A 23368-nucleotide genomic window follows, 5' to 3' on the forward strand; every position below is an offset into this window, starting at 1 on the left:
GATTGATTTCTGATTCTGTATACCTCAGTCCAATATTTCCCAAAGTGTATTACTTGATAATCCTGTTTTATGGGAAAGAAGGAAGGAAGGGAGGGAGGATGGAAGGAAGGTAATTCTTAACCAAATAAATTTGGGGATTGCTGATTTCAACAAACTTTGATTTAATTTGTCACAGGACTTCCCAGAACCTTTAGTATGCTAATGTGTATTATAAGTCTGTAAGATGGCAGACAGTAGAATTCTGTATATGAAACCCTTTTTAAAATTAACTAGTGTTCAGTAGAACAACATACTTTGAGAAATGCTATCTCAGGCCAATGGGAAAAAGCTGCAAATATATATTTATTATTTTTCTCTGACTCAAGAGTGAAGAGCTAAACTTCAAGCTTATTAAGTGAACCCTTATATTTTAAGTGATATGAAGCATCTACTTTTGAACAAAATAACATAGGATTAGGAGGTAGGAAAAAGTGCTCTCTTCTAAATAGCTGTGTGACCTTGGGTATATATTACTTTGATCCTTTCTGATCCAATTTCTTCCCTATAGCTGTAAAAGCAGAAATCCCCTGGTCACAGAGTTCTTTGCCACGGCCAAATATAAATGTATTTGAATAACACAGAATTAAAGAGGATACAAATGTCAGGATGGAAAACCCCAGACTGTCCAGATAGAAGTTCCCTCCCATTGTCCCTGTTTCTGCTCTTTGAGTACTGACCACAGTTTGATGTTAGGCTTGGTTCTAGTGTCCCCACAGGCAGAGTGATGTCAAAGGTGCACACTGCTGGGCAAAGCCATCAGTGATGCCAATGAATAAGGCTCCACTTTATAGACCGTCCCACCTGTGGCTGTGTTCACTCAAATGTCCCCTCCCCAACCCGGCCTGTGGGAACAGGCATGGGGGTTAAGACACAGGGAGGGATCTTTAAAGCACACAAAGTTATGACAATCCAGAATAATACAGATAGTTAGCCCTAAGGGGAGAATCTGAAAAAAGGCTTAAGAGTTGGTGAGAATATACATGCTCCAAAATATTTTTCACCATATATTTTTTTTCATTTTATCTTGTTACAGTGAATTCCGCTAGAGATTGATTTAATGTAAGCTGATTTTAGAAAATTGGAAATATTTCTAGGAAGGTTACAGAACTATTAAACATTCATCTGGAACGTGAATTTGCTCAATCAGGCCACTTTCCTCTTAATACCTGAAATGACTTGCACTCAGGGGATAGGACTGTGGTTGGCAGTGTGAGGAATAAGAGGACCCTGGGTGAGGGAGGGTTGCTGTAGCTGGGGGAGTGCCTGGTGGGGAACAGAGGCAGAGAAGGCATTCATACAGTGACAGAGAAGTGCAAAAGTGGAAGTGTGAAAAAGGAAGATGTTAATGATAACTTATCCAATTCCAAATGACTCCTAAGGCCTATCCTTCTTTCATTCCTTCTTCTTTCCTCCTTCATTGTATGCTCTCCTGCTCAAAGGAACCAGGAAAGCTGGGACTAGGGTTAAGCTACATCATGGGTGAACTTGGTTTTTATAAGCTAGTCTGACAAGCTAAAAACCACCTATCTTTGGAAGGCCAAATGTGTTCCAAATTCCAAAGGACCTCCTTACAAGAGAAATTGTTTGGGATATAATCTGTTCATGAGTTGGAAGTTTCCAATAATATCTAGTCAATAAATATTTACTGGGTACCCACTATGGGCAGGCATCGCTAGGTACTGAAGTTACAGTAGAGAATGACAGGCATCATCTCTGTTCTCACAAAGCTTAATGATCATGTTTATATTACAAAGGTCACTCATGTGCAGAAAGTGGGTTGGAGGAAAACAAGATTGGAGCCAGAAGACTAGCTTGGAAACAGTTTCAGAAATGCAAGGAAGGAGGTGGTTCTTAATCTTCACTGAACTTTTCTGAGTGGAAGAACATTAGCAAGATTGTAGTATTTTGCATTTTCAGCAGAACTTGTATTTTGATTAGTAGAATAATAGGCACCCTTTGCCTCTCTGTAGATTTATAATTAATAATTAGTTTCATTTTAATATTCTATGCCAGCATCTGTTAGTCTTTGGTTGAGGTATGGCCACAGAGAGCCCTCAGACAGAACATTCAGGTGCTGGCAGTTGAAAGTTCTGTCCTGCACTGAAGTGATAAGAGTAAGATGGTATGGTTAGGGCACACATATCTGCTGTCCCCTGTTGGAGTGGACAGTGACTTCCACATCCCCCTACAAGTTCTGGAAAGATCATGGAACAAAGAACATTATCTTAGCCCCATCCACTTAGATACCTCTCTCAGCCATTTCTAACCAACTACATGGGTGTATACCACATGCTCTGGTGACCCACATTTTGAGAAACACAGCTCCAGTCCTTTGCATAGCATCTAGGAATAATAAACATTGGTTGAAATGGTGGACATACAGTTTGTTTATGGAACAAGTTTGTGTGCATGTTCTCTATCATGTCTGTCTTCATTTCACAGTTTTAATTTTTTCTCCTGTTAGTACTTGTCCTTCTGTGCTTAAGAAGTCTGGCTTCTCAGACTCACAGATATAGTGAACAAATTAGTGGTTACCAGTGTGAAGAGGGAAGGGGGAGGGGTAATATAGGGATAGGGTAGTAAGAGGTAAAAACTATTAGGTATAAAATAAGCTACAAGGATATACTATACAACATGGGGAATATAGAATATTTTATAATAACTATAAATGGAGTGTAACCTTTAAAATCCTGAATCACTATATTGTACACTGGTAACTTATATAGTATTGTACAGCAACTATACTTCAATTCAAAAAAGAAGTCTGGGGCTTCCCTGGTGGCGCAGTGGTTCAGAATCCGCCTGCCGATGCAGGGGGACACGGGTTCGTGCCCCGGTCCGGGAGAATCCCACATGCCGCGGAGCAGATAGTCCCGTGAGCCATGGCCGCTGAGCCTGTGAGTCCGGAGCCTGTGCTCCGCAACGGGAGAGGCCACAACGGTGAGAGGCCCACGTATCGCGCAAAAAAAAAAAAAAAAAAAAGAAGTCTGGCTTCTTTTGGTACGTTATCATTTAGCCATCCTTCCTCTAGGTTCTAACACCCCAGTGTATCAAAGATACTTTGATTCAATTTAGAAAATATTCCTGAGTGCCTACCATGTGTCAAACTCTGCCTTGAGTGCTGTGGGGGCCACAGAGATGACTAGGAAGAACACTGGCCCTTCCTTCATAGAGTACTTCTTTTGACCTTTTCTGACTCCATTGAAATTTTCTTTAATCCTCTACTATTAACCCCCTAGTTCTACCCTCTCTAGCTCCCCACTGCCTCTGAAACATAAATTTCCAGGCTATGATAGACTGTTACATTAATGATCCCCAAAGAATCACACCATTCCCCAGGAGAGCTCCCTCCCACATTGAAACTGAGCTTGGCCATATGACTTGGTTTTGGCCAGTGAACATTATCAAACATGACGCAAACACAGGCTTGATAAGCATTGCAGCTTTGTCTCTTGGAATACTGCCACTGCCATGTGGGGAAGCCTGGTCCAGACTCCTTGAGGATGAAAGCTCCTGGAGAGAGAAGCCCCGCTGAGCCCAGCATCGAGTGGTCCTCCCAGCTAAATGCAGCCACAGGAGAGCCCAGTTAAGACCAACAGAGGAACCTCCCAGCCTTGCCACAGAATCATAAAAAATAATTATTGTTTAAGCCAAAGTTTTGGTTGTTTTGTAATGCAGCAGTTGATAACTGAAACATATGCCTTATTTTCAAGGCCTTTCTCTGACTCTGTCATGGAAGAATCCCATTTCAGTCATGAAGGTCTCCCTGCTATGCTAAGGTCTATTCTGCAAGAAGGAAGAACCTGGGCTCTGGCATCAAGGGCTTCTTGGCTACAGGGCTTTGGACGATTTACTTAACCTTTCTAACCATCAGTTTTCTGCATTAGAGCAGTATTTCTCAAAATGTGGTCCACTTGCATCAGAAATACCAGGCACATTTATTTTAAAAAAATAGTCTTAAGCAGCTATTTTTATAATAGTCCAAACTGGAAACAATGTCAACATACATCAACTGGTGAATGCCTATGATATATTCATACAGTGGAATACTTCCAAGTACTAAAATGGACAGAACTACTGTTACATTAACATGGTTGAATCTCTCAGATATTATTTTGAGCAAAAGAAGCCAGACACAGAAGAATACATATTGCATGGTTTTATCTATTTTAAGTCTCAGAACAGGCAATATTGATTTGTGATTATCAGACAAAACAAATTGATGAAATGAGAGTAGTGATCACCTCTGAGTGGGAGGTGGGAAGGACTGACTGAAAAGAGGCATAAGGGAACAGGCTGGCACGATGGAAATGTTTTGTATCTTGATTTGGGTGTAGGATACATAAATGCATGCATTTGTCAAAACATCAAACTGTACACCCAAAACCTGTGCATGTTTATTTGAAAATTATACCTCAATTTAAAAAAGAGATGGCAGAAATCATGCAGATTTGGCCTGCCTTCCAGGCTGGATACTTAAGTTGGTTTCTCAAATTCTATCTCCTGTATGGAGAAGTTGGAAAGTGGAGAACATATTTCCCTGGTATCCTCAGAGCTAGGCTGCTGGGTATGAATTGGTTCTGCCACTGAGGTGTATTCTTGAGAGATTTGGAAAGTGGAAAGAAGGCAATTCCACTCTGCCATCTCTCCATGGAGCTTCAGGTCAATAAATGGGCTCTGACAAGTGGGAGTGCCGGCAGGGGCCAGACTCCACACTCCACTGTGGGTGGGTGGCAGTGACAACAGGTCAGCAGACGTCTGCAGCTCAGCCGCAGTGGAGTGACCTTGAGACCAAAAGCCAAGTGACTTCCTCTCCTTCAGCCCTTTCCATGATTTTGTAAGCGCCTCATTCCTTGTTCTAAATCTCCTTCTGCTGGATATGTCACTGGACAAGAGGTAAGAATCCATGAGAACCTAGGTGTGGGGGGCAAATACACACTCCTCTTGAAAAATATCAACCAAACTCATTCTTTCCTGCCTAACTTGCCATGGCTTGTGATTGCCACCAGGTGAAGCCAGACATGCTGCCTTAGCCACAGGTCTCTGAACTAGAGATTGGTAAAGGAGCCAAAGGGCACCAGACTTGGGCTGGGCAGAAGGGAAGCCAAATGCCCTAAAGCAGTTTGGTTGGATCTCAGCCAACCCTGCCCAATAGCCTTCGCACGTGGTCTCTCACATCAGCTCTTAGCCTGCTACAGTCCCTTCTCCATGGGGACTTTGGAATCTTTTGAGTTTGCAAATCAGATCATATCACTTCCCTCCAATGGCTTCTCCTTGTATTTGGGATTAAATTGTAGGCCCTTGAAAAGCTTAGCCAACAAGGCCCCTGTGATCTAGGGTGCACCTGGTTTTCTGGCCTAATCTCACACTACTCTTTCCCTCACACCCATGCCTCAGATTAAGGTGGGTTCCCTACTATATTTCCCCTTGTACATTTTCCTTGGAACCACTTTCAGAATTGTAATTGAATACTTTATAATTGCTTAATACTCCACTCCCACACTAGACGTAAGCTCAATGAGAGCAACATTTCTGTATCTCGTTCATTATTGTATCTCTGGTACCTAGCTCAGTGCCTGGCACATAGCAGGTGCTCAGTGAATTTTTATAAATGAAGAAATGAACTAATACATGCTCATACCCTCACTGGAAAAGCATCAGCCAGGGCAACCTTAGGTCTTTGTGGAGATGCATTCAGCTCAGAACCAATTTGCCTATTTAAATCTGCAGGTTGACAATGCCCAAGATAAAAAAAAATAAGATCCTGGCAGTAGTGATGGGCAGATGGCAGAGTCCAGAGGTCCTGGGCCCACTGGGCTGAGAGATTAGATTCAGGTGCAGTTTTTGTCTTAGCTTCAGAGTAAGACCAGAAACTAGTCCTATTGGTTCTCAGCTTCCTCATCCACCCTTGCAAGTACCCTGTCTGGTAGTCGTCACCCACACCTCAGGAGGCTGCTGCTAAGAGGACTACGTGAGACATTAGGCACCAAAGAGTTTGAAAAAAATTAACCAGTTTCTGGTGGCACGCTTTATGGCCATAAGTACCCATTTAAAAAGAACAGATTCAGAAAAATCAAATAAACTGTACTCTTTGTGTGACTGTACCTTTTAAAGGATTTTAATTTACAAGGAAATAGAAGCACCCACAGTCTCCACCCAAAGCAAAGTCGGTGCTTATCACAGCTTAGAGGGTCCCAGAAAATTCCCTTAGCTCTTCTGAAGCTCGTCAGAAGCAATCTTTCCTCCTAGAGAAAAGGTAGAGGTAGAAGCTCCTTTTTTCTTGTTTTTCCCTTCTCATTCTTTATGGTTTTCCTGAAAAATATTCATCACACACCTACCATTGAAGCATTGTGCTGAACACAGGATATTACATAGTCTTGGTTTCTGTAGCACCTGTAACTCAAGGGCAGGCACCCACTGAAAAAATTACACAAACCTTCCTAACAAATAATTCAAAGACAAAAGAAGGACTGAACAGAAGTACTACAAAAACATAAAACAGGGTAGGAACTGACCGGGTTTGAGAGGTCAAGAGAATATCTGTCTGCAAGTCATGGTTGAGCAGAGTTTTGAAAGATGGGTAGGCATCAAGTAAGCCAAGGGTCGGATGTGAGAGGTGCAGGCAGAGGGAACAGCAAGAGTAAGGACTCTGAAGAAGCAAGGCAAGGTTCCTGTTTGCCAGTGTTTTGTGTGCATCTTCGGTTTTATTTGTTGTTCTCACTTTTCTCTATGGACTAGAATGATGGGACTTATTAAGCCTAAACATGATGTTGTAGAAAAACTTGGAATGGAAGTTCTGGGACCTGCGCACTAGTCATGATCTAGCCAAGTCATTATCTGGCTTCTGTGTGTATGTATGACATCTTGAGTCTTTAACCTTGTGGGGCTTCCATTTCTTCATCTGCAAAATGAGTCTTAGAATAAATGATCTTTAGGATGATTCTAGGGACCTCGTATACTCTTCGAAGATTAACTGACATATGTTGGGGATTTACTGGACCTTTTTCCTCTGTGTATACCATGTTTCTAGGGTATGACCTCCCCCCTCCAACCCCCAGAGCATAATTGATTGGTTTGAGGGTGGGAATTGACTCAAGCTGGGCCAATCAGATTTTATTCCTTGGGAATTTTAAACTAGGCTAGCTCCTGGAATGAAGGAGATAAAAACTGGGAGGTTGTAGGGAAACCACTTTCTTCCCACTGGGTAGACTAAGCAAAGAAAGGAGGACTTCAGAGAGAGAAAAATGAAATATATTGGCAGAATGAAGCTGCCTGGGCCCTGGCCCTAAGGCCAGCTGTACGCCTTCCCTTACATTCCACAAGACACCTCTATATCCTTTTAATAAATTCCCTTTTTCCTTTAAGCTAGCTTGAATTATATAGTGGATTGTACCAGGTATTGTGTTTGTCTAACAATGTGTTTCCCTACCCCCCGTCTTTGGATTTCCCTGGGGAATTCCTCCCCCAATTTTCATGAGGTTCCAGTAGGACAAACCATCATGGATACTCCCCTCAAGGGTGAGCACATGATCTACAGTGGCCAATCAAGGCACCCTATCTGCCTGACCACAATGATTTGTTAGTGTATGGGCACATGACCCAAGGAAGGCCAGTCAATGTCTTCCCCAGGATTGATACAGGGAGTTGGAAAGAGAAATTGTTTCTGCTGAGGTGGCTAAACTGAGATGATGTGCATTTGGGACTCAGCTACTATTTTACCTTCTTTGTGAAGAGGCCCTGTCTGCAGAATGACACCCAGCAGAAACAAGCCAAATCCAAGAGATGAAGGGAGGGAGGGAGGGAGTGGGAGGGAGAGAGGGAGGGAGGGAGGGAGAGAGAGAGAGAGAGAGAGAGAAAGAGAGAGACCTCTGAAACACTGAACCTTAGATTCTATCCTGACTAAAGCCAGATCCATTCTTAGATTTTCTGGTTATGTAAGTCAACATATTTATTTCTTTGTTTAAGCCAACTAGAATCGGGTTTCCGTCACTTGCAATCCAAACAGCCCTGACCCATGTAAGTTCACTTCTATTAACTTGTCTCCAAAATCCTAACTAAAGGAGCAATATAAGCAAATACAAGGTTTTATGAAGTCTTGGAGTTTAGAAAACTATGCCTATAGAATTAAAAAGACCATTATTTTGGCAGGGGCTCCCAACCCCATAACTCCTTCCAGTCCACTTGCTGCAGATCCATCAGCCTTTGGTTTCTGTTATGCGTTGAACTGTGTTCTCCCCAACACCGCCCCCCCAAAAAAAAGATATGTTGAAGTCCTACTCCAGTACCTCAGAATGTGACCTTATCTGGCATTACAGTCACTGAAGATGTAATCGGTTAAGATGTGGTCACACTGCAGTAGGGTGGGCCGCGAATCCATTATGACTGGTGTCCTTATAAGATGGCCATGTGAAGACAGAAACCCAGAGAGCACATCATGTGAAGATGGAGGATTGGAGTGATGCATCTACAAGCTGAGGAATGCCTAGGGCCACCAGAGCTAGGAGAGAGGCATGGAATGGATTCTCCCCTCAGAGCTCTCAGAAGGAACCAAATCTGCCAATAAGATTGGTTATTGGTTGGCAATAAGTTTCTGTTATTTTAAGCCACCTAATTTGTGCTACTATGTTGCAGCAGCCCTAGGAAACTAAGCCAGTCCCCAAACCATGACGCACTGTTTGGTTGATGGTTGCAGGTACAGAAGGTGCTGCACTCGCTGCCTCCCATCAAGGTTGTAATTTTATTTAGGTCAGAACAACTGTCCTTAGACCACTTTCCTATTCCACTACTCCCCTCTCAGCTTCCTTTTGCTCTAGGGAAACTGAAAGGCTAGATGAAAATTCTGATAGGGTGGCCTAGGTTCATCTCCAGTGGAATTGGGTTCAGAGCCCAGTTTCGAGGGACGCAAGCATCTGAGGAAGAGGGAGTTCATTGACTGGCTGCAAGGTGGGAATACAGAGACGATGAGAACCACGTGCCTTGGCAGAGCCAGCAGCGAGCCAGGCACCCACAACAGCTAGTACCCAAGGCCTCATTCCCAGACTTTGTCTGGGCAGTGTGTCTGGTAACCATCCTGGAAAACATGGGGCTTGTCCTTCTCTATTCCCAACAGCCAGCCCCAAAATCCAACACTACCTCCCAGGGCACAAGAAAGGGAGAGGAGGGCTTCCCTGGTGGCGCAGTGGTTAAGAATCTGCCTGCCAATGCAGGGGACGCGGGTTCGAGCCCTGGTCCGGGAGGATCCTACATGCCACGGAGCAACAAAGCCTGTGCACCACAACTACTGAGCCTGTGCTCTAGAGCCCACAAACCACAACTACTGAGCCCACCTGCCACAACTACTGAGGCCCGCGCACCTAGAGGCCGTGCTCCACAACAAGAGAAGCCACCCAGTGAGAAGCCCACGCACTGCAACAAAGAGTAGCCCGGCTCGCCGCAACTAGAGAAATCCCACGCACAGCGTGCAGCAACGAAGACCCAACGCAGCCAAAAATAAATTTAAAAAAAAAAAAGGGAGAGGAGTGGAAGGCTAGACAAGAAGTGAAGCAAGTACGAAACCTGGCATCTCTGTCTCTAAGAGAGACGAACAGAGAGAAGACCCAGCTTGACTGCCTGTTCTCCACAGCAAACTAACGGAAGATGGAGATGAAAGGCACCATGCTGAGAGCCACATGGCTCCACTGGAGGTGGAGTCTCAGAGAGCTGGAGAGAGATTCAGAAGATGAACTGGTATCAAAATACTTCCCCTCTAGGGCTTCCCTGGTGGCGCAGTGGTTGAGAGTCCGCCTGCCGAAGCAGGGGACACGGGTTCGTGCCCCGGTCCGGGAAGATCCCACATGCCGCGGAGCGGCTAGGCCCATGAGCCATGGCCGCTGAGCCTACGCATCCGGAGCCTGTGCTCCGCAACAGGAGAGGCCACAACAGTGAGAGGCCTGCGTACTGCAAAACAAAACAAAACAAAAAAAATACTTCTCCTCTTAGAGGTTTTCTTCTGAAAAGACAATAATCTCCTCCCTCATTTTCTAAGTCCTCACTCCACAAGTTGAGAGGACCCCCTGACCTGGACACTATGGGCCCTTCCAGCTAATTGTGGGAGCAGCTATTGAGTGCATTTTCAAGCCTCATCAAAGGGTGGGAGCATGGAGGGGAGAGGGTGGGAAGCCACTTTCCTACTGAAAGAGAATAACGTAAAGAACAACAAGGAGCAAGTTGTGGCTTTAGAAAAAAAATACTCCTCCTAGGAGACGTCAGATACTTGATTCCCAGCAACAGCTCCATTAAATTGTCATCTATTGATTTAGTATTCAAGTGAGGTCAGCTCTAACAAGCAGATAAAGCTGTCCTTGTCCTTTAGTCCAGATGGGTTTTGGTAACTGAGATCCCACAGGCAGTGAGTGAGTACAGGTCAGGTTCTCTGCACAATGCAGAGAATGTCTCTCCCAGGCACTGTCAGTGACCAGCAGCCTCTTCTCTCTTTCCCTCACCCCACCCCAGACCTGTCCATGCCTCAGGGGCCCTGTCCAGCCCACACTCTTCTCTTCACTCACCTGTGAGCCCAACCTGAGCCCTCAGCTTTTAGAAATCTCTGGGTGTAGGGATGAGGGCGCTATGGGAGAGGATCACACCACACCAAGTTCTTCACCAGCTTGAGAAAGGCTGGTGTCTCCAAGGCCACTAAAGATGGTTCTTCAATGGAGATTGTCTTGGGGAGCAGAAATAAAATCCTGGATCTGGGATTTTTTTTTTTTTTTGCATTGCTTTCAGTTTTGGATATACCACTTAAAAGTGTGTCAAATCTTGAAGGTGGAATTATCCTTAAAGACAACCCACTCCCACACCATGCCATGCACCAGCGTAGGCCTAGTGAAAATTTAATCAAAAGACCCCAAGGGGCGCAGTAGCGGTTTGACCAGCTGCTCTGTCCCCAGCTTGCCTTCAAACTCCTGTGCCCCACCCCCACCCATCTGGGCATCTCCTTCTAGTGCCCACCCCATGAAAGTTTAGAGTTTCACTTTACTCCAGGTACATCTCTTTTGTGTTTTGGGGCATGAACCCGTGTCCCCTGCATCAGCAGGTGGACTCTCAACCACTGCGCCACCAAGGAAGCCCGAACCAGGCCCTTTTTGAGAAGCAATGAGCAGAGGGAGAGAAGAGCAAGAAGAAGTCCCAAATATAGCTGGAGCCACCAGACACTCTCAGGCAATGGTGTGAAGGGCGCCCCTGCTTACGTAAATGAACAGGATCTTCCCAAAGTAATCATCTGTGAAGGTGAGATCCTTATTTCAACAGAGAAGCCCTATGTTATAAATATTTAGGAAACCTTCTGTTGCTTATAGGATTTATACTTTATTATGCTAGATGTCTGATGTCCTCAGCAATGGCAAATCTTTATCATTTCAGGACACATATGAGGACAGCAACAAGTCTAAAGTCATTGGGAGGGCCTCCCTGGTGGCGCAAGTGGTTGAGAGTCCGCCTGCCGATGCAGGGGATACGGGTTCGTGCCCCGGTCTGGGAGGATCCCAAATGCCGCGGAGCGGCTGGGCCCGTGAGCCATGGCCGCTGAGCCTGCGCGTCCGGAGCCTGCGCGGCCGGAGCCTGTGCTCCGCAACGGGGGAGGCCACAGCAGTGAGAGGCCCGCATACCGCAAAAAAATAAATAAATAAATAAAGTCATTGGGAGTAAAGCCTTACCAAGAAGCTAGGCAATTCCCTTTTAGGTCAAAATCTGGGTGTGGCTGGCTTAGCAATTATCTTTCTCTTATACCTTGTAAATAGCCCAGAAGGGAGGAGGCCAGGCTGGTGGGGCAATGATCATCATGCCCAACAGCCAAGCAGGTCTTGATAGTGTTAGGTCCAGTGGACCAAGTACAATTCCTCGCAGGGTCAGTGCCATGGAAAGTCCTTATCCTTGGAAGACCTTCACTTTTCTGGGTCTGTGATAGACTCACGTTTGGGTCCCAAGTCTTCTCTCCAACCCCCAGGTCCCACCCAGTTCCCATCAGCGGTACTTTGCCAGTTTTCCTCAAACCTTGTGTTCAGGGCCAAAAGGGATTCCCCCAGATGTCCTACTATGGCTTGGTGCCTCCTCCTAAATCACTCTGACAACAGAGAAGAGATAAAGCAAAAAGTGAAAGTCCCCTCCCCAATCTTACAAGCCTAGGCTACTCCTAGTAACACCTAGCATGTTTCCTCCCACGTGGTTTCTGTTGGGGGACTCTTATACGTCCTCTTTTAACTAAATCAATGCACATATTTTGAATGATAGAAAGAGTCCAGTGCAGTGAGCACACTGACCCACCCACTGCAGAGCCTTAAGTAGGCTGTGATTACCTCAGGCCAGGATGGCTTAATTTCTAAGTCTGTATATCTCTTCAAACAGCTACAACCCACACCAACCTCAGGTCCTAGCAGAACCCAGGTGGGTTGTGGGACAAAGGAAGCTATTCTGCTGGGCTGCCCAAGCGGCAGAGCCAGTGGTGCTTGCTAGTTCCAGCAGGCAATGGTCTAGGGCCAGGATCTGATCTAAACTCTGCCCTGTCCTGGCCGAGTTCCTCTGCTCTCCAACTTCCTCACCTGGTAAAGACAGAGGTGGAATAAGAGGAAGCCAGTTGGTAAGATGCCCAGGGAACTAATCTATAATGTAATGGAATAGAGAAAATTGTATTGATCAGCACTCTGCTTAGGGAGCATCCTGAATGTTGCTTAAAGGAATATACCGAAAAGCTGCCGGGTGTTAAAGGGGACAGAAGAACGTTTCTATAGTACGTATTTGCCTTGACCTGCCCAGTATCCATCTTCTTGTCTTTTGGCACCAGAAGCAATATTTTCCTTGGGGAATCACCTCCCCCACTCTCAGTGCAAATGGTTTGGGAGCTTGACTCCCACATGGCTTGACGCCATCTGGCTGTAGGAATTGGCATGTGACCCAGGCGTGGCCAATAAGAGCAGCAAATCCCCCTGGTTATATATAGTAAGTGATTTCTGGTTGGGCAAGTGACCCAAGTCAATTCCATGATGATCAACTCTTTGGGGACACTGCTGGGAACTGTTAGGGAGATTCTTTCTGTTGGGGCTGCTGAAAGGATAGGATGTAAGCCAAGAACTAAGAGCCTCTTGCCACCGTCAGTGAGAAGACCCTGGTGGAGAATGAAATAAGAGAAAAAAGGACAGAGACATGGAGCAAAAGTGATGGGTTTTGATGACATCATTTAAGCCCATGGATCCAGCTATGCCCAAAGTGAGATACTTCCCTGGACTTTAAATGTTCAATACATTTCCATTTTTTCCTTAAACCTATTTGTTTTCAGTCCCTTATGCTAAAAAAAAAAAAAAATCCTGACTAATATAACTTCCAAGGGGAATGCTTGGGCTGCAAAGATGATAAAGCAGGGCTTTAGTTTTGCTGAGATGTAAAAAACTGGGATGCTACCTCTAGCATTCTGCTTTTCTACCCTTTCTTCACAGGAGTTATTTCTGTTATCTCTTCAACTCTAAATCTGGACAAATATTTAAGAATACCCATTTGAAAGGGCATAGAGGTATGACCTGCTAGAGACACATGTATATCATGGTTTGGAGCTAATGGAACCAAATGCTTTGTGTTCATGTTCCAGTTTCTCCACTAACCATGTGAACTTGATTAGTAAGTCTCATAGCATCTTTAAGCCTAAATATATGTGCCTGTGAGGATGAAATGAGATAACGTTCGTGGAAGTGTTTTGAAATCCATAAAGGAGTGACAATTTTGAGTCAAGGAAATCTGAACACTTGCCACCTTGGAAGGCTGCTACTTTGTGGAAGAAAACATTCTGAGGGAAGAAAGCAGCACTTTCTTTATCTCGAAGCAAGGAGGCTGAGCTTGGAAACATTTTAGTATCAGCAGATTGTGATGCCAAATGGAACTTCATCTCTTTGAATGATTATTGAGAATAGCTCAATAACTGAACTGACCTCCAGTCTTCCCTCTGCCTCTCTCTCCTAACCTACTCCTCCCCCAGACACAAGCAGACAGCCAAGGTTTGTGCCAAGAAGTTCAAACATTCCAGAACATTCCAGAACAATCACATGACCAAGTAGGTAACCAACAGGAGACTACTACTGGGCAGAAAATAATTACACACAATATTAACAGTCATTCCACCCTTTTCAAGAAAGTATGAGGACCTCTTTTAAACATCTAAAATTTTCACAGACAGACCTGTTTCTACAAGATAGAATTTGTTGATTGAGAAAGCACTTCATGGAGTAAGTATGAATTCAGTATTGCTTTAACATGAATTTGTAAATTATTCATAATAGCAGTAGTTCTTAACATTTGGTAAAGGAGTCGCACAAGAATGTACAAGTGGTATTAGGAATTTGGTGTTCAGTCCCCTCAGTTCAGGGGCAAACAGATGAGACAAGTAGGACAGCCCGTGAGGGACTGACCCTTGCTGTTCTCCCAGCAGCCCTCCCTGTTGTACCAAGGCTGTTTTCTTGCTAGTGTTAACTAAGGCACTCCCCACTCACACCCTCCATCAGAGGTTTGGTTGTTTTCCAACTCCCGTTTGCACTCTTCTTCCTCTCAGGTGGGTGAACAGGAGTTCAAGTTTGCTTTGTTCTTTCCTAACCTGGGTCACATTCAGGGCTCTGACTGAACCTTTGCTGCTATTTCACCTTCCGAACTCCCAAAAGACAAACCTCAGGACTGCAATAGTACCCACTCAGGTTGTTAAGAGCTGCAAAAGCTTTTCCTTGACGTACAGCATCAACAGCTTTAAAAAGCACCCACTTAAGTTCTAAATTTTAAAGACACTCAGAGTATCCACTCAGGCTCTTTCCTGGAAAGCCCATCAGCAGAGGAGCAGGGCCGGTAGGGGCCTGTTTTAAGTGCAATGTATCTTTTAAAATAACCATTTAAAAAGCCCAATTCCTCTCCCCGTTCCCAGGTTCACTGCCTTGAGGGCCCTGTCTTCACATCTTGGTGACAGCTGCTGACAAGTGGTGCCCAGGTCAGAGTTCTGAAAATCCAGGTGTTTGGGGGCTCAGCCTTGGCAGTACTAACAGTACGGCCAACCTTTTCTCCGTGGTGCTCCCTTCCCAAGGGTTTCTCCCTATTACCAAGACTTGGGCTAAGCCTCCACAAGGCTCTGGCCCTCTCCCTGAACCCCCAAGTCAGGAGAACTTCTACACACATCTTCTGACGCCTTCTTACTGAGAGCTCAAGTGGGTTCTACTAATATGTTAAGGTTCTGAGCCAAGAAGGAAAGAACAGTCAGTGTGACTCTCAAGAAATTGGAGACACTGTAATTTATCACATGACACACAAAAAAATCCCAGCCTAACCACATACCTGACCACTGTAATTCCCAGAAGCCCAGACAAGGGAAGATGGTATGGGACTGGGTGGAGCCAGTGACTTGGAGCTCCTGTGTGTGCATGTTGGTGCTGTAAAGTGGGGGAAGGGTTAGCCACCAGGTTCCCTACAACTGCTCGGCTTCTTACAAATACTCCCATCAAAAACGGAAGAGTTTATACTTCCCTAAAAAATCCTACTAGAGCAAGTACCCCCAAAGTATGAGCTGCAGAATAAGGGCACTACATGTAAGACTTGTGTGGGGGGCGAGTAGGGTATGGAAAAGTCTATGCTCAACTCAGTTTGAAAAGCAGTAGGCTAAAGAAAGAATTTCAGCTACAGGATTTCTCAGAGCTTCTGCTATGTTAGGGCACGTTGTGACCTCCAAACCTGGGCTAGAGATTGCCGCACTGTCTACACCTCTACTAAGTGCTTTTCAGGGAAAGCATCCCATGATGACAGTGTACCAGGGAACATGCTCTGGGAAGCACTACAGCAGACCTAATGTGATCTAATTTGGAGGTGAAGCATAGTGCTCTGACCCAGAATCCTGAAGAGAGGCAAGGTACAAGTAAGCCACTTAGGTAGCATCATGAGCAGGCCTTGGACTTGAGATTCCTCTCCATCTGTGGTACTTCCTTTCACAGGCCCCAGCCACATCACAGGTAAGTTGCTTTTGTGTGTGTGTGTGTGTGTGTGTGTGTGTGTGTGTGTGTGTTTCTTTAAGGGAAGGTGCAGAGGTGTGGGACAAAGGGGATGCTTGATCTTTATTTGCCTTGGAGCTGATGGAAGATCACAGGAGTTGTACCTGAGATTCTTAATATAAGTAAACATATACACATATAGAAACAGGTATATAACTATGGAAACAAAATTGTGCAAATTATTAGAAAATAATAGAAATACCTATCATGCCCCCATCCTAACTCCTGTCATCCCTTATATATGTCTTCAGTGCTCTTCCAGGGGTAGCTTTTTACATCATCATCGTAGTCATCATTTTAGTTCTTTATTCCTGGCAATGGAAAAAAAGTCCTGATCTTCCTCCCCACTCCTGAATCTGTCTTTCCAGAGGCTGAGAAAGACAGAACCACGATCAATGGACATTGCACGGGGACCCCTCTTTCCTTTAGGCTGGCCCTTACCTTTCCTCCTGGCCCACAACCCACTTGGTGCTCCCACACCCAACTGGTCACTGCCACTTCTCCTCCGTGTTATCATCCTGGGTATGCTCCCCCTTCTAGTCCACTGGCTAAAATGATAAACTTTTTTTTTTTTTTTTTTTGCGATACGCAGGCCTCTCACTGTTTGTGGCCTCTCCCGTTGCGGAGCACAGGCTCCGGACGCGCAGTCCCAGCGGCCATGGTTCATGGGCCCAGCCGCTCCGTGGCATGTGGGATCTTCCCAGACCGGGGCATGAACCCATGCCCCCTGCATTGGCAGGCGGACCCCCAACTGCTGCGCCACCAGGGAAACCCAAAATGATAAACTTTTGCCCAGTGTCCATATTAACTTTGGCCTTCTGGATACAATAGTCTTGCCTTTGTCAGGCAACATGTGTTGAACTGAATTCATCCTTGTCCACCCAATTCTATACCGTAATCTCGGAAGATTTTGGATGGTGAAAGATGCTGGTGGGCAAGCAGTATTGTAGGATATCCTTTCAAGAGTATTCAGGGAATTAGGTTATGTAGTCTATAGTGGACAACTTCATTTCTGCTTTCCCAGTGTCCATTCTCTTCTTTGTAAAAGCATTCAGATTTTCCTTTGGGAATCACTTTTCCTGCGGGAATCACTTTTCCTGCTCCTCTCAATCCACACAATTTGCATGAGGCCGACATCCCTACCACTCCAGGGATGGGAACAGGACCCAGATCTGGTCAATTAAAGCATTCTGGAGTCAACAGAGGGAGACACAATTCTGGGGGATTTTTAAAAAAATATTGGGTAGAGAGAATCTGTCCACGAGGGTTGCTGAGAAAATTGAATATTAAAGAGAATGCCTGGGCCTCCCTGGTGGCGCAGTGGTTAAGAGTCCGCCTGCCGATGCAGGGGATACGGGTTCGTGCCCCAGTCTGGGAGGATCCCATATGCCGCGGAGCGGCTGGGCCCGTGAGCCATGGCCGCTGGGCCTGCGCATCCGGAGCCTGTGCTCCGCAACGGGAGAGGCCACAACAGTGAGAGGCCCACATACCGCAAAAAAAAAAAAAAAAAAAAAAGAGAATGCCTGCTGGAGAAGGGAAAGACGCCGAAAGCAGAACTGGGAGATGGGAGACAGTTGAATTCTGATGACATGCAGTTGCTTACATGATAGTCATAGGCTACACTGTGGCCTGATGACACTGGAGCTCCTGTTTGTTTTGGCGGACACAGAAGCTCTAGGCTCTGACAGTCCTGAGGCCACCTGCTTGCTCACTTCACCCTGACTAGATGGGCCCTGTTGGAACATGGAGAACTTCACAGAGATGCCTGTAGGCCTCTTTTTAACTCTGTAACATCTGTCATGGGGCAGTTTGACCCCAACCCATGTAGAGGTGCCATATCTTGCCTCTGGTCTTCTGGCTGAGTCCATCCAAGTACCAGATATAAAGGTAAACCCTATGACTCATGGAGACATTAACCTGTTAGGTAAAAGACTGCTTTGAATCCTCATCAGGGGGTTATCAGCTAAAAGGAATCCATTTAATACATAACCACTACATTTAATATATCCTGTCGATACCAGGGTGGATGGCAGCTATTTCCCATTTTACAGATGAGGCGGAGGACCTGCCTGATGCCATGTGTCTACCAACTCAGCTAAGATGCAAACATAGGTCTCATTCCTAAGCCTGTGTTACTTCTGCAGTGCTCTAGTGAAACTCAAGAAACCAAAATCTTTCCTCACAAATGACTGAATTCATCCTTTTTTTAAATAAAGGTTTTCAAAAATAACTTTAAAATCATAGCCACACCAAACTTTAAAAGATCAATCCGCTCCACACCATAATAGGTTAACACAGAGGAGAATTAAGCAACAACTGAGTGTGTGAAGTGTGAAGACAGGGGAGGCACCCAGGGGTGCATGAGAACGTATAGTTGGGGGGGCCCCGTCGGGGCGGGTCCCTCAGGAACTGCTGAGGCACTAAGATTGCAGAGGTAGCTCAGGGAGTGGGGAGGGCTTATGCGGTTTTACTTTCTAGGCCTCTTATGACAGTGTCGCCAAACCACACGTATTAAAATGTAGCCACATGCCAAATTTCTGAAAGCCTCTTTATAATTTTGCCTTTTAAATTGCTCGGTTGGGCCTCCCTGGTGGCGCAGTGGTTGAGAGTCCGCCTGCCGATGCAGGGGATATGGGTTCGTGCCCCGGTCTGGGAGGATCCCATGTGCCGCGGAGCGGCTGGGCCCGTGAGCCATGGCCGCTGAGCCTGCGCGTCCGGAGCCTGTGCTCCACAACGGGAGAGGCCACAACAGTGAGAGGCCCGCATACCGCAAAAAAAAAAAAAAAAAAAAAAAAATTGCTCGGTTGACCAGCAACCCATTTAATACATGGTTAGCAATGATTCCTTGCAATCATTGCATGTGCTTGGGAACACTTGTGAAGAAACTCTCAGCTATATTGTTCTCAACGTTTTAAGTTTGGAAATGTTTCATTTTGTGGATATTTAATTATTTTTGCTCTTTTTTCGCATAATTTGGAGCCAGTATATATATATATATATATATATATATATATATATATGTATATTTTTTGCAAGCCTTTCCGTTAGTTCTTCAAAACTTACAGATCTTAGGCACGATGCCTTTAATTGCCTAACGGGTAAAATAGCAGAGAGGTGGGGGCCTCCCTGGTGGCGCAGTGGTTGAGAGTCCGCCTGCCGATGCAGGGGATACGGGTTCGTGCCCCGATCTGGGAGGATCCCATATGCCGCGGAGCGGCTGGGCCCGTGAGCCATGGCCGCTGGGCCTGCGCATCCGGAGCCTGTGCTCCGCAACGGGAGAGGCCACAACAGTGAGAGGCCCACATACCGCAAAAAGAAAAAAAAAAAAAAAAAAAATAGCAGAGAGGTGGAAACAGAGCATGGAGAGAGAATGCAGGAAGGATGGGAGCCAAGTACACTCAGCATTTAAAACCGCCTGAGGTCAGTTGTCATGATCTGAAATTGGATCCCTGCAAGCAGCAAGCCAGGCACCATTTCAAAATACGCAATCCCCACCAATATCTTCCCTTGAGGACTATAAAGAGATGTCTTCAGGAATGTCCTACCCTCCACAGATGCAGCAGGAACAGGGAGCTGCCTCTGCCATTGCCCTTCCTTTGGGGCAGCATCTACTCCCAAGACAAGACCAGTTACCCAAACAGCCACCAGTGAGTCCAGCGGCAGGCCCAGCACCCTCACGCCTGTGGTGACAGAGTAGACACATGAAGTTGCCACATGTGCCATTGCTGGGCTTGTTCATTTAAGTTGGTCTCTAATTTCTAGAAATTCACCTGCCTTCATCAGTTTGAATGTATGATTTCCCAAATCACAGCAGAAATTACTAACAAATTAATCAACCTGAAATGTTTGAAGTAAAGCTCTTTAAGAGGGTTGGGAATGGGGAAGAAACACACGAATAAAGAGTGTCCTGAGACCTCAGAAACATCTTGATGTTTAAAATAAAAATACTCACGCCAACTAACCTATCTGCCACCCCAAGTAAACACATGTAACGATGGGGGAGGAGTGGAGCAGGCAATGATGCACATCTTTCTGTTTTTGGGGGGCACCATCTCACACATCCACCCTGATTTCCCACAGGAAACCCAGTGTGGGGAGGTGAATTACTTATCCCATCACAGCTGGTTAGTAGCTGAAGTGGGCCAGAAAGCAAGCTGGGCTACTTGGCTCGCGAGGTCACCATCACCTCCACTGCAGACTCAACAGAAGGGTGTCAGCAGAGCAAGATCCACATGCAGAGCCACCAGTATCAGAAGAACCAGAAAGAGAGGAAGTGTCCCGTGTGTCAAAAACACTCTGCCCTGGTCCATCCACAGGTGCTGACCCAAGGCCTGTGCCTCGGGGATGGGGTCAGGCTATCTGACCATTAAGGGCCAAATGAGACATGGAATTAGAGGATCCCCAGACCCAGGCGGCCCCTGACAAGATGACAGTTTTTATTTGCTTGGGTAAGGGAGTGACATGGCTTGGCCTCTGTAAGATGCCAAACACTGATAAATTGTCCCACTCAAATGGCTTCTTCTTTTTCTTTTTTAGTGTTTATTTATTTACTTATTTATTTATTTGGCTGCGCTGGGTCTTAGTTGCGGCATGCAGGATCTTCACTTGCGGCATGCGGGATCTTCAGTTGCAGCATGTGGGATCTTGTTCCCTGACCAGGGATCGAACCCGGGCCCCCTGCATTGGGAGTGTGGAGTCTTAGCCACTGGACCACCAGGGAAGTCCCTCACATGGCTTCTTAGACCTAGCCAGCTAGAGTACAGAAAGACCCAGCTTGCCTACTGACATTCCTATTAACTGTTAAGTCACTTCTAAAGAACAGGCCAGGTGGTCTTAACATGGAAACTCTGACTAAGCGCAAGTTACTTCTCCCCTATTCTGGAGTCAGGTGAGGAACAACAGAGGTCCAGGCTGGGCACACAGGCTGCAGTGCTGCTTTCCCATTCACCACAGACTGGCTAAAATTGCCCACTGGCACATCCACACGTTTCCAGCAAAACACCAAGAGGTAAAGTCAGTGGAACACCACATTCTAATCCTCCCACCGTGACCAATACCCTGGAAAAATCCACTTCTGCATCCGCCTTGGTGCCCTCACCTCACCCAGGTGAATCCCGCCCCCACCTTGGGCATGGTTAAAACTGCAGCAATCCCTTCGTTTCCTGGTATTTCCTTTTCTCCATCTACCTTCAATTTTGTCCACTTCCCCAGGCCTCCTCTACTCCAATCTGCTACTTCCTTCCCTGACCTTTAACACCCTCAACACTTCTACTCGGTCACCAGGAAACTAACTGCCAGCACTGGCCTCACCTAGGAGCCTCCAAACACAAAAGACCTAGCGGAATGGCCACCTCACGATCTTTCATTGTAGCATGACAGTGGGGACAGGCACCACGGTGCAACCTAAGTTTGGGGGCTTTATGGTTGGGTCTGTAATCAGTGATGTCCTTCACCACTTTTTATCAGAAAAGATTAAGACAAACCAACCAACCACGAGGTTCAGCTGCCCTCTGAGGGCAATCTGGATACCAGCAGCGCCTCCTACTGCTCTTTCCCCATCAGTGCGTCATGTTGCAATACCTCAGCTTCCCCCTACCCTTATCAGCTGTCTTGATGAAGATGGTAAATAATCATGATGGAGGGAGGCTGGCTGGTGTTCACACAGAAGGACGGTGAAAGACAGAAGCAGGGCCGGGTACATGACAGGAAGGCAAACGCTGTGATTCTGCCATGAGCCCCAAAACATCACAGATGTATATGCCTTAAAAAAAAAAAAAAAAATCACTAGTCTCGCTGAACTCAGAGTGGTCTGTCTCTGTCAGCAGAGAGGAGTAGACAGGTCAAGATAGAAAGCCAAGTCCAAAATGCTGGAATCTCCCATCAAACTGCACCAGGGGTAGCTGAACCAATCAGGAGCTAAGCTAAGAATAAGGCAGAGAATGAAGGAGCTGAATGTCACTAAGATGTACCAGCAACTTCTGCCCAAAGAGTGCAGTTGTTTCTCTTGGGCACCTGAGAAGGGGCTGGCAGTGGGCCGTTTAAATAAATATTAAATTTGTCCTCCTATTGGCAATAACATCACCACTACCACTCTAGAAGTAGCTGTGCCAGATGAGGGCTGGGACACTTCCCTGTTTAGAGCAGAGAGGGGCACACGTCCCTTCTACTGCTTGCAATGATCTGCCTGGAGTCTACATGCTACCCTAAACTGACCAACAGTACCATTTCCAGAGCTTGTCCCAAGGGACAGGAAGCCCCTGCAGGACACAGCCAAAGCCACATGGTCCCTTAGTTCTGTATCTGAGCATGGGCAGATCTGGATTCAAACGTCAGCAGCAGTAAATAAAACTGCAGTATGTGTGGCAGGCAGAATTCTCAGATGTCCAAGAGTCCTGGGCCCTGGCTATGCAAACACTAATCTAGGTACTGCTGTAATCAGATGACCTTAAAATAAGGAGATTACTCTGCTATCACAAGAAGTCAGATTCAAGCATGAGAAGGATTCAATGCCACAGAAGGATTCAGTGCATTGTTGTTGGCTTAAAGATGGAGGGAACCAAGTTGCAAGGAGTGCAGGCAGGCTCTAAAAGCTGAGAATTGTCCCCAGCTGACAGCCAGAAACAGGGACCCCAGTCCCACCATCTGAATTCTGCCAACAACCTGAACGTGGCTGGAAGCATATTCTTGCCCAGAGCCCAGCCTGGCTAACACCTTGACATCAGCCTTCTGAGGCCCTAGCCAGAGAACCCAAGCAAACCTACCAAGACCTCTGACCTACAGAACTGAGATGATAAATGGTATTCTTTTAAGTTGCTAAGTCTGTAGTAATTTGTTACGCAGCAACAGAAATCTAACACACTACGTAGAGCTCTCCATAAGTAGAGAGCCACAGTTCAAAATGGCCTGACCTCCTTCAGTGTTAGCCCTTCACCTCCGCATCCTCCCACACCCCCAGACACGAGAGCACAGACTCCTTCTGGACCCCTTTTACTGAAAAAGAAAAGGGTAGCAAGAGAACTGGGGAGGTAAAGACCTTTCCTTACTTCAAAGGCCCACCCTAGGTGGAAAACACCATTTGGAATCCTAATAGAAAGAATCAGATATTTCCCCTTCTACCAATTCTGACCCCTTACACACACCACATGTAGCCTCTATTAGCTGCAGACGAAATCACCACAGGTCCTGAGTGTTCCTGCACATTCTTGCTGGGGAGGCCTTTACCACGACACTTGCTCATCATGTGTTCATAGCAAGCAATCTTGAGGGGTGAAGTAATGTCCCCATCTGGAACA

This window comes from Mesoplodon densirostris, chromosome 6 (assembly GCF_025265405.1).
Source record: "Mesoplodon densirostris isolate mMesDen1 chromosome 6, mMesDen1 primary haplotype, whole genome shotgun sequence".
Lineage (NCBI taxonomy): Eukaryota > Metazoa > Chordata > Mammalia > Artiodactyla > Ziphiidae > Mesoplodon > Mesoplodon densirostris.